Source organism: Aulostomus chinensis, chromosome 20 (genome assembly GCF_037954235.1).
Source record: "Aulostomus chinensis isolate RoL2024-O1b breed Wild chromosome 20, RoL_Achi_v1.0, whole genome shotgun sequence".
Classification (NCBI taxonomy): domain Eukaryota; kingdom Metazoa; phylum Chordata; class Actinopteri; order Syngnathiformes; family Aulostomidae; genus Aulostomus; species Aulostomus chinensis.
In genome coordinates, this window is record NC_141339.1 from 16,161,244 (window position 1) to 16,173,990 (window position 12,747).

Sequence of the window (12,747 nt, forward strand, 5' to 3'; positions counted from 1 at the left end):
TACCGTATCAGACACCGACTGAGAGGTGACACGCGGGTTTTTAGCGCGTGAAAGTGAGAGCTGAGCAACGCGTCGGGGACGTCAGGGGAAATCAGCCTCTCTCCACACTCATTTATCACGGTGTGAATCGAGTAAGAGCACAAAATTCCAAATCACTGGATTGTGAAATGAAGTGAAGATACTCCAGTTCTGTTTCGGTTTTTTTTTTTTTCCCCATCTTCTCCCTCGCTCTCCTTCGCCTCTTAATCGGCCATTATTCAATTATTGCAGAGATTCAGTCGTTGCATCGAGATAATTTGCGGCACACTTATGGACATCTGGACACATAATGACGCAGAGTGGACGCGTCCTGATGGAAGCGGAGATATAGAACATTATAGGCGCGACATGTGGTGATGAATAAATAAATACACAAAATGGTTCCTGCGGGACTGTTTTGGCGCAGCAGCGTCAGGCTGTCAGGGAGCGTCAACCCCGCTGCACATGTTCTGATGCTTTGCTGTCTGATCAGGAGATGTGATCGGGACGTGCGGCTTGCTTTCTTCGGGTGGCTTTAGCACCTTTTCTGCGCGTCATGTTGTTTATATTTCTACGGGGGAGGGGGGGGGGGGGGGGTAAGACTTTAAACCGAAATAAAAATGCGTAAAACCAATTGGACCCGTTTAATGCGCAACTGGGTATGATGGAAAAATTGTAATTAAAAAAAACATTAGAAACTTCATGCGAAAATAACAAATAAATGCATGTAAGTAAAAACGAGACTGTTCCATGTTCCAGCTGCTAAAGATGTCAAAGAAAATAGTTTAACAAACATAATAGGGCCTGAGCCTGATTAAAGAAGGTTTCATAGATGTTAAATCATGTCAAATAATTCTCTTATTTCACTAAAAAAAAAAAGGTTTCAACCGCAGCATCTGAGATTAGTGTAGGGACTGTTGTTCCATAATCAATTGCAAACATTATCAGTGTTGTATGAAAGCTTCGTGAGGGACATTCTTGGAAAAGATTAAAAACGAACTGCCAAAACATGTTCAGAACATCATAGATTATATTTCAGAACATTTTCATGACTAAAACATTCCAGCTGAGTTGTAACACTGCTGTAAAAGATCTCCAACATCTCTTGACAAGCTTTTAGGCGGTTATGTTAGAGTTGAATAAAGAGATCAATACCAGATCATTAGTTATGATAATGAGGTGTGTATTACACACACACACACACTCACACACACACACACACACACATGCACGTGCAGGCTTACAAGAGGATGACAAGATCCCACCGAGAGGAAGATTCAGTCTTAGATGCAGTGATTTACATTTTTACTGCATCCTGTACGGAGGACCAAAACGGCTCCTGAAAAACCTTTAAAACTGATAACAAAAAGCTCAAATGTTGATGAAAAATGGACAAAAAATATCTCAGAAAATGAGAAACTTGATTTCTGATTTGTTTTGTTTTTTGAATATGTTATTAAAACTGAATCGTTTTCGGAACGTACATTAGCTATTCATCTGCAGATTCATTGAATCTGAAACCGAATTTTGCCAATGAAAAAGAAAAGTAAGAAAATAATAATAATAATAATAATAACCTGTTATCAAAAATGATAATGGTTGATTGTAATTTGAGACAAAAGGTTAAACTTCTTCGATAAGTCAAGTCATAATTATGAGTGATGAAGTTTAAATTATGAGATTTGAAAAGTCAAAATTATGTGATAAAAGCCAGCTTTAAGATGAAAATTCACAAAAAAGTTCTTCAATTTTAAAAGTCATGGTTATGAGAAAAAGCCATAATCAAAAGTTATCTCATAATTACAGCTTTTTTTTCTATTTATTTTTTACCTGTCTTATAATTTTTTGCAATATTTATATAATCATGGCAAATTCTTCTTTATTTCACTTGTGGAAATGGGCTTCCATATCTTACAGATTTACAAAAGAGGCTATAGACTATTTACATAGAACCAGTTTGTTGAAAAGTCTTTGTATAGCAAATATATAAACGATACATAATACTAATTAAAAGCCCTAATGATTAATTATAAGTTTTAAGTGTTGTCAGTGTTGCAAGGGCAGAGTTTGTGAACCATGCTCATCTCTCTCTGTCTGATCTATCCTGCTCTTTGTTCGAAGGTCCAGAGATGGCTCTTCTAATCTAGCTAATTGCTGTTTCCCAGAGTTTGGCATTTAAGCAGAAGAGCTGGGTCACCAAACAGCCGTTGATCAAAACATCCTATTAAGGCGAAGAAACAAAAGGTTCTCACAATGAGCCACTGGTGATTCAACAGTTTGCTTTGTGGACACAAAGCATTAATTAGGGCAATAACTTCATGCTATTGCCGTTCTGTAGGCTCCATTTCTGTATGAGTGCATCTATTTATGCTCTGATGTTTTATGGGGACTGGCTTGCCGATTGAACCGCATTCCCCTGTTGCATGTGCAGATGTGTTATTGGCGTAATGAGGAAAATACTTTTGTGGGAGAGAGGCCCCCAAAACCAAAACTTTCTTAACAAAATAATATTCCTCATTGTGGTGCCGCATAATAAGAATTGACATAATTACTTGGGCCCATTTCTTGTCTAATTAGCACGCTCCCACAGTGGACAGGGACTAGCAGTTCGGCAGGAGAAGGGAATCGGACAGGCATGGCAGTAGCAACACAAAAAGGGGCCCCTGGTTTCAGCGTAATTAGGTGAGACAATGCCCCTGACTGTTTTGAGCTATGGCAGTGGCTCAGAGCCGGGGACCGAGCAGGCAAGCGGACGCCCCGTGAGTTACATCTCCCCTAGACTCTAATAAGCCCCTAATTGTCTTTTTTGATTCACATGGGCAGGCTATTCCTGGTCTCCTGCAGTGAGCCTCAGCCTTGTCCTGCAGAAAGGAAGAAATTTGAGTTGACTCACTCGGGACCTTTAATGTTTGGCCCCCAAACTCCAGACAACTTGTGTTAACATCCTATGACAGCGTCCCAAACCTGGGAGCCTGCCAGCATGTTGAATACAGGGGTGACCGTGTTTCTCATCGGACATCCGTTGTTGTCTGGTTTTACAGCTGCCACGAAGAACGTTCACATCCTGGGGAACTTATCACATCTGTATCTTCTTGCGTTGGCTAACAGTTAGCTGTCATACTAGCACAGATTCACTTTGTTTCCACTTAGTTTCCTCAAGAGGCAACAGGCAAGGGTTGGAATTCATTTACTGGTAAATTGAGTTTCACCGTTAGCTGATGCTAAGTTAGTTAGCATTTCCTTGTTTCTTACAACAGGGTTGAACATATCAACTTTCTGCCCTCCATGGGTGAAGTTAACTACAGTTGTGATTAAAAACTAGATTGCCGGCCTTGATTGTGGTCACAGCTGACCTGTTGAGACGTACGTCATGTCTGTCAGGGTTCTGCCTATGAGACCGTTCAAAAGCAAACGACAGGTTTGGATTTGCAAAGAAATAAACACCATGAAACATTTTGTGGCCACTTGGGAGCAGTATATCGTTGTCTTCTTAAAATAATCACCCAAGTTATTGATTCAAGTTTTTGCTGAAATCACAAAAAAATGGAGACAAAACATCATAAGGAGTTGTTTTTGGCAAAAGAAAGAGGGTGACGATATCAAACTATGAACCCAAATTCACGTGTAGTTTTGGCCTGTTTTTGCTCTGTTTTTGGTGTCCTCCTTTAAAAAAAAAAATAAAAATTTGTTGATTAAAAAATGTTTTGTGGACAATCATACTATAACTTCATATGAAGACCATTAAAAAGAAAAAAAACGATGAATCAGTGGTTCTAATTGAATAGTTTTTAATTTTAACCATGTAATGTTAATTTTGTGAGGTGGCTGACATACATAAGAGAAAGTCATTTGGTTATTGTAATGTAAAGAAATATGACTTCAAAAAGTTTCCTAATTGAGAACTTTTTGTCACTGTAATGTCCTTAAACTCAATGGAGGGTGTGTCCTTGTGCTTTTGAAAAATGTTTGTCATTTTGTGCTGTAGTCCTTATTATAGACGCTGAGCATTTACAGGCCCTGTCGGCAAAATAATGCAATGGAACAACCCCACAAACACAAAATGGATGAAGACAGCAATATTTGTCTCTGTTGGCATATTGTTTAGACTTTCTAATAAAATGTATTTTTTTTTTTTTTTTGGATCTCAATTTATTTGTCAGATTCACTTTCATTTTCCTTGCAGCAGAAGGGATTTTCCAGAAGCAGATGGACTCAACAGGCTGCATTTCAACACTGTTTAACACACACACACACACACACACACACACACACACACACACACACACACACACACACACACACACACACCTAATCTCCAGTCTACCAGACATACTACGTATGTTTGAGGCCACTTCTAATGGCAGGTGGCACTCAAAAAGCTTAATATTTCATAATTCGCTCTCGCTAACCATCCCCCGCCGTCAGGGCCTTATGGCTCATGAGAACGTCAATTCGATGTGCCCTCACTTCTTTAATTAGCTGTCAGTTAGAGCAAATGAATCAACTCTTCGCCTAATTAAGCAATGCCACCAGGCAGCTCCCTCGAACGAGCCATTGTGTGAGCAGCATGAGAAAACCACAGCTAGCAAACTTGTTTTGGATCAGGAGTGCAACATAACGATCACACTGACACACTGTGGGATCTGGGAGCTGTCTGTGTGTGTGTGTGTGTGTGTGTGTGTGTGTGTGTGTGTGTGTGTGTGTGTGTGTGTGTGTGTGTGTGTGTGTGTGTGTGTGTGTGCGTGTGTTCATCTATAGTCATCTGTATTTCAGAGGACCTCAGAAGTGGGTGATTTTTTTGGAACCGTTAGCCCACTGGGAGCTTTTTGAGGTTGAAGACGGAGTTTAATAGCTGTTTTTAGAACTTGGTTTAGTGAAAGTGTTTTCAGACAAATGTTTAGTTGTGATAGGAAGAAGGGTTAAAGAATACAATTATGTCATTATGTCAGTCCTCACAAAGGTAGAAGTACAAATACGCATGTGTTATTGAGGCTGGGTGAGGTCACATATTTTTGCGTTTTACTTTATTTTCCTAAATCTTTTTAAGCATCAAACCTTTCATCTGCAACACATCAGTCCTCTTTATGTTCTATTTAAAGTGACAAAATAAACAAACTGTTACATCAGTACTTTTCTCTGCGTTCAGGCTTTTAAATGTTTCTAATCTTCTAATCCAGCAAATATCTGTCTTTTTTTTCTGATTCAAATCTGGTGGATTCTGCAGGAGACTGCAGTCAACATGACATTCAGCAGACCCAGAATACAGCGAACACATGAAAGGCTACGCACTTTGTAAAATTGATTAACACGAATTCAGATATATGAACAATTTCCTCTTTATTTAAAGGTACAGTCGCTCTTTTTCTTGTCGTGAAATTATTCTTTTAACTGACTGACAAGGCTTTGTCGGATCAAGTCTGAAGTAGTTCTTGTATCTCAGCCGTTACAAAGAGTCAAAAAGTAGGGCAAAAGACAAAAACATGTACGTTTAACATAATCACTTGATGCAATACTCAAGTGCATTTGAAGTGGGACTGAGCTCCATGTTTTACCTCGACTGAGGAGGTCATGTTTTCAGTTATCAGCAGTTTTCACTAAACTAGAGGGATGAAGCGCGGGCAAAAGGCGAGCCTGTTACATTCCCTGGTCACAGTGCCACCTGTTGGCAACAGGAAATACTCTTTTTTTTTATATATCCTCCTGGTGGGTCAATCAGATTGATCTCAGACTTTGGTAGAAACACATTAAGAATGTGGTGGTGAGCTACTGTGAAAGACTGAGTTTTTGTCTACCTGTGTTACCATGGCGAGGTGGACAATTTTGATTTCGTAATCAAAGCGCCCCCTAGCGGTAACAGTAAAGCAAGTATCATTTGATTTACAACAAAATTCTACCGCGGTATTTCTTGAAACTTACTTGCCAGGAGCGTTCAATGGGACTTAAAGGGTTATCCAAAATTGTTTTGACTGATTAAAGGTTAAAGGTCATTGGAATAAGCGCAAGTCAGAGAGGCATATAACTGTGCCGCACTATTTCTAGTGTCCAGCAGAATAATTTTTATAATATAATAATTAATAATAATATTTTTTTTCTAATTATCTCAGTATCAGAAATAAGCCCCAGTTTTGAATTATGTAGAAATAAGAAACATAGAAGATGCAGCGAAAAGCTGACATTTGACAATGACCATACTTGGATTTATTTACCTAAATTATAGTTTATCCAAATCACAACTGGCTGAAGCGTCCAGGTGTTAAGGGTGTGTGAGGTGGTTCTGTAAAGATCAAAGTCAAACACATCACAGTGGCCGTTACATCAGTAGCTACGTGTCCTAAAGCTCCCTGAGACCCCCCAAGTCCAGCATCATGGTAGATTCGAGCTATGCTGTTGAATATTGTCTCTCTTACGCCACCAGGAAATGATTTTGTAATTCCAAACACATACTTCATTTCCAGACTGAGCGGAAATGCAATCTCTGCAAACATCTGTTCACTCTCCAGACAAGAGCCCCCCCCCCCAACACACACACACACACACACACACACACACACACACACACACACACACAGGTTTGCGTAGCTATCCTTATTAGGACATTCCATTGAGTTCCATTCATGTGAATATCCTCACCCAAACCCTAATCTTAATCCTAACCCTAACCAATTGATGCCTGACCTTAACCTCAGTCTAACTGCAAGTTACACCTTCACTCTAACTTTGACCAGGTGTTCATAAATTAAGTTCTGCCGCATTAGGACCGCTCTTTGGTCCCCATGAGGCCTAGAGGTCCTCATAAGGTACGTGTTTTTATCAGAAAAGGTCTCCAAAAGATAACAAAAACCAAGTACACACACACACATTCTGACAGTCTGTTCATTGAAGAGAAATTTTGACTCAATAAAATATTGGCATCTCCTTTGATTTAAGTCGCGCCGCCTTCAGTGCATTGTTTGTTTTCCAATGAGTTGGAGGTCCCTGAATGTAGCTGTGGTACATTTTAACCTGATGTACTTCATGTTAGCTTCATATTTACCGAAAGCTCATCATGATCACGATTCTATATTCTTGTTTTCTTGTTGAAGACGTGGCCCCTGTTTCAACAGAATTGGCTCAGAAAACATTTGAAAGCTGAGGGAACAATGAGAGTTAAAACCAAGTGGATGAATGTTGATGAGCAGTGCAGGAAAGAGTCCTATACCCTGGAAGTGAGTTAGCGTTATTGATTCTGATATTGGTCCTGCGTCTCAGAGTCAGGGGGATTTTTAAACGGTTTATTGGTTGAATACCTGATGTTTTGTTGTTTGGCATCAAATGTGCCTTTAAATACTACACTCGAGAATTTTAAAGCATTTATGTGTCTTAAAAACAGCAGTAGATGGCAAGCGGCCAAGCTAGCTTGGTGATGCTGCAGTCACGTGTCCTTGGTGTAATTCATACTTAGCGTAGCGTTAGCTGTGTATTTCTCAAGATTGCATTTACACTTTGAAAATCACTGAATTTGTGTTCATTCCAAGAAAATTCTCATAAATTATGTTCCCCACAGAACTCTTCTTTTTTTTTTCTTCTTCTTCTTTTTCTTTTTTGCTGTGTTCCAGAATCCAACGTTATCAACCCTTTGGGTTTTGGTCAAGTGAAACCATGATGCTAACTTTTGGGTTAGCCTACAATCTGTAGTATTTTTCTGAACAAACGTGACAGTAAACCTTCAAACACAAAAAATATAAAATTAACTTTTATGTTTTAAACTCTATTCGGGCTGTTTTTAATGTAAATTTTTATTGTGACTACTGTCTGAAATGTTCACTTGATTTTATGGATTCTCCCAGAACTTCCATATACTTCAGCCTCCATTTAGCGTGTCGTCTTCTGTAGGTCACTCAGATACTACTTAGCCTTTTGTGTCCATACAACATAAAGACTTAGGTTTCCTAATTTTATTCCACACAGCCAAAAAATAGCTATCATGTCAGATAAGGTTCTCATATATACTGAGTTAAAAATACTGGAAATTACCTTCAACGTTTAAATCACCCAAAGCCTTTAATAAAGAATACAGATGAGATGAACGTATAAAAACAGGGAAAACACACACACTGCCTTTAAATGAATAAATACTTACATTGTCTGTCATAATTAATTCACTTAAATGTTTAATTTCTTTCTTACAAATTTATTTTTCAGTAATGCCAAATCTCTGTAAAATTTCCCATCTAAGGTTGTAATGCCATTCTCAGTATTTTTGTTTGCTGTTGTTTTTTGTATGTTTGGTTGACAGTTGTTACCTCATTGATGCGTGTGTGTGTGTGTGTGTGTGTGTGTGTGTGTGTGTGTGTGTATATACATATATATATATATATATATATATATATATATATATATATATATATATAGTGTATTGTTCTTTCTTATTTGTCTGCTGGGATATCTGAAGTGTTTTATCTTGTTAAATGAATTAAAAAATTGCAAGCTCACTTGATATCTTTACGGCTTCATTTTGTCCGTCTGCGTGCGTCAGTGATGATACACAAATATTCTTTTGCGTTGAGAATAAAGGCTCATTGTAAAGCGTGCAAATAATTTAACCACATCCCTTTTTTTTTCCTCTGGACCGTCACAGGGTGTAATTGTTATTTAATGGATTAAAGATTCATCCTTCCTGTGTAAATCCCTGGAGAGCTGAATGACAGCACCACTGTGTTCACACAACTAAAACATCCCCCTTCACACACACACACACACACACACACACACACACACACACACACACACACACACACACTCGCGCGCACGCGCGTCCACACACGTCGACGCTCATTTGACAACAGTGTTTGTGCTTAAAATTCAATTACCCACTTATTGATAGTTCTCTGGGGTGCTAAAGAAGTGGACCCAGAGCTGGTGGAGGTGTGGATGATTTCCCAGGAGGCCGCCGTCTCCTCCACACATCACCAGCTGGATCTATTTCATGGCTTTACTCATCAGCAGCAGACGCAGATGGAGCATGAGCAGCCGACATACACCTGCACACACCAGCACACGCAGACACCACACACACACACACACACACACACACATACACTGAAACACTTGTATTGCAAAGTCAAATTTAAAAAAATAAAATATATAAACAATTGACCAGACTAAAGATTTCATTTAGAATGTCTCATGTCTGTAAATTGATAACAAAAATAACAATTGATCAATTAATCATGTATTATATGTGTGTGTATGTGTGTGTGTATGTATATATATATATATATATATATATATATATATATATATATACACACATATATATATACATATATATATGTGTGTAAATATGAGTCAATTTCTCAATCTGATCTTGTATTGATATTCCCTCCTTTATCTTTAAAGGTTTTTTGAGTTCAGTTCTGTTTAATTCCAATGAATAAACCAATCTGAAGTGGTATTTTTAATTTCACCCCATAATTAAATTGAATTAAGTAAAATGTAACTCATACTTAATGGAAAAAACAGTAAATATACATTGTTTTACTTGTATTAGTTAGATATTAGTATTGTGTTTTTAAAATATAGTTTTATGTATCTCATCTCTGTGAAATTAATTTTCATTTTTTTTTTAAATATAGACATTAATTGAAGGGTTTGTGTGTGTTTTTGTTAAATGTAAGGGAATGTATTTATCTTACTGTTACTTATTGTATTCATTTCAGGTTCATCAGGCTTTGAAAGGTCCTGAACAGGTAATTGTCCTGTTGTGTTCAGTTGCCTCAGTGGAACATGAGTGTGTGTCAGCTGCTCCTTTACGTGATTGAATGACCCTGAAACTGAAGCAACGAAAAGGAATTCGACCATTACTAACAAATAATTTACTTTATTTTCCCTCAGCAACAATACAAAATATCATTTGTTGTGGTGGAAAAAAGAGAATATTGAGAGTATTGTTGCTTCCTCTGGTTCTGATTTTGCATGACTACTCTAAAGTGAAAACGTGTTTTCTTTACATGTCGCGTGCAACACCTGTTCGATGTTAACACTGGAAATGTCAGAGCAACAAGTAGTGTCCTCCAGATTAGCCAGCCACGCGTCTCAAAGTCCCCTGAGGCCTCCGAGGGCCCCCCCACCCCCAGGAACACTTGGCTTGCCGCTGGCCTCGTTCCCCGCTAATTACAGCACTCATCTCTGCTCTTCCATGAGATGCTACCACTCTGATGACAACCTGCTGCAGCTCCCAGCTCTGCCTCACCAGGCAACAGCTGAGGCTGTCGGCTGCAAGCCAATACCCACGGGGGCACGGTGTGTGTGTGTGTGTGTGTGTGTGTGTGTGTGTGTGTGTGTGTGTGTGTGTGTGTGTGTGTGTGTGTGTGTGAGAGAGGGTGGGTGTATAAAAGCGTAATGCATTCATTCACACCACGCGGGGACACATTTAGGATGCAACTGTAATTTTTCTGTGTTTGAGGAGAAGGTGAGGAATCTAACATGAGGCTGAGCGTCCTTTGATGTGACAGGGTCAGAATACAGTTTTACATGTCTCTGAGGACGCCGCCGGGTCGATGAGCTCCATACCTGCTGCTGTACTCTCTGTGTGATTGCAGCGGCTGTTCATTAGCAAGGCCCTTGGCTTTAATGGCCTGTACAATTTGTCGGCCGTAAATCTCCAGACTCCACCCAGGTTTGCTCCCCTGTCTCATCAAAAGGGCTTTGAAGAATGAAGCTGGTGTGATGAAAAAGAGAATTAGATTTATCTGCCCCCCAAACACCACCACAATCACCACCCCCATCCACCCACCCACCCCTTCCTCTGCACATCAGCTCATGAGCACAGAAAAATGATGAGTGGGACCTTGCCTGGCTGAGACACACCCAGAGATGTGATGAAGCCACTGCATGTGTTTGAGCTGCTGATGATATCGCTGCTGTGAGAGAGTATGATCAGTGTGTCTCTCTGTGGCTGTCACTGCGGTCCTGGACAGTAAAAGGTGAGCAGCGAGTGGATATGCAGGGCTCATTTGGGGGGTGGGGGTGGGGGGGGGGGGGGGCGGTGCTGAGGCAGTGAAAAATCCTGCACTACAAGTCCTGGCCTGGTCTACGGAGCCCTGTAGTTGCCAGAGAGAGATTTGGATTTTTCTCCTAAGAATGAAGATTGAAAATGTAAACAAAAATAATTTGAGGGTACCCGTTAAATCTCAGGCTACAAAACACACAACACATTACAGAAGAGCTATGACATAGTTGGAAACAACGGAACTGGTGAATGCTCATTATAGTTGTAAAATTCTATCTTGTTTTTTTGTCTTTGCCTTTTTCAGTTTGAGACGAGAGATCATTTGATGACATTGCTGGCGACAGCTTTTCGTCTGTGGTGGAAGAAATTTATCAAGTCAAGTATTTGTCGGTTCATTTTAACAGACGACCTCCAAAGAGAGCTTATTTAAATGTGTTTAACACTTTGGGAACACTTCCTCTGAAGTGAAATGGAATTATAACACTGATGAACACGTGTTCTTATAGTAGTGTGTGTGTGTGTGTGTGTGTGTGTGTGTGTGTGTGTGTGTGTGTGTGTGTGTGTGAGTGAGACAAAGAGTTCTCTATTTATATGAGACACTTTTGTGTCTTTGTATGCGTTTTTTTTTTGTCCGTTCCATTCTTGCTAACACGATATCTCATGAACTTCTTGTTCATTCAAAAAGTAGGTGGCAGGTGATTGGATGAACCATCACGATCACAGGCCAACTTCAACCAATCAGGACACTGAATTCAGGTAGAAGACGAAGCCAGTCACCAGAGTAGTAAAAACATCTTTTCTATCCAGAAAAGCCATCCGTGCCAATGTTTGCTCCTCTTTAGACGAAGAAATACTCACAGACATAGAATCATCTATGCTAACCTCTCCAGGAGCCACCATTCTCCTTTTGAACCAACCAGTGTTGCTGATGCTACATCTAAACCACACCCCTTTCTCCTCAAAGAGTTCCGACTGGCCAAACCTCTTATTCAGAGGGCACGAGGCAATAACTTGAAGCTAGCAGCTGAAGTCTCCTACGATCGAGGTTACAGTCTCACAGTTCAAATAAATACAACATTTCTTTCACACCTTACGGAAAGCTCTCAAAAACGTACCACAAATGTCCACAAGGACTCAAAGACGACCTGAAAGATTTTGGGGGTCAAAGGTCAAAGTAAGTAACTAAGCAATCTGATAAATCCAGTGAGCCCAGATAGCAGCTACATTTTGGCCAAATCTCACTTCCGGCGCTGATATGTAAGTTGGAACTATGGCAGGGCTTAGCAGCCACGACCACTCCAACTGAACCATCGTTCAAGAGCTCGTATGGCGTACATCCACCACCTACCAGCCAAAAACCACTGCTAACACAAGGGATCGGTGAGTTACCCATCCAGCTAATAGAGGTACAGCTGCTGCTCCTAGGACTCCTACGCTACTGAATGTACAACAGTGAAGTAAAAATGACAGTATTTCTTTTGGAGATGTCGTAGAGTAGAACACAGCGCCATGAAAAGAAAAAGCAAGGGCATGCATGACACATGAAAACTGTAACATATTTTCCTAATTTTTCAGGAATCTGGAAATCTTTAACCGTTCATGACCACGTATTATTTTGGGAAACTATCCCCTGCATCCCCGGGGTCTTGATCTTCAGACGAGCTAATTGTCAGAAAATGTAGTTTGACAGTTGGATGACGTCATGGTCTGACCAGTGAGTTGGGCACTGTGGTGAGTGA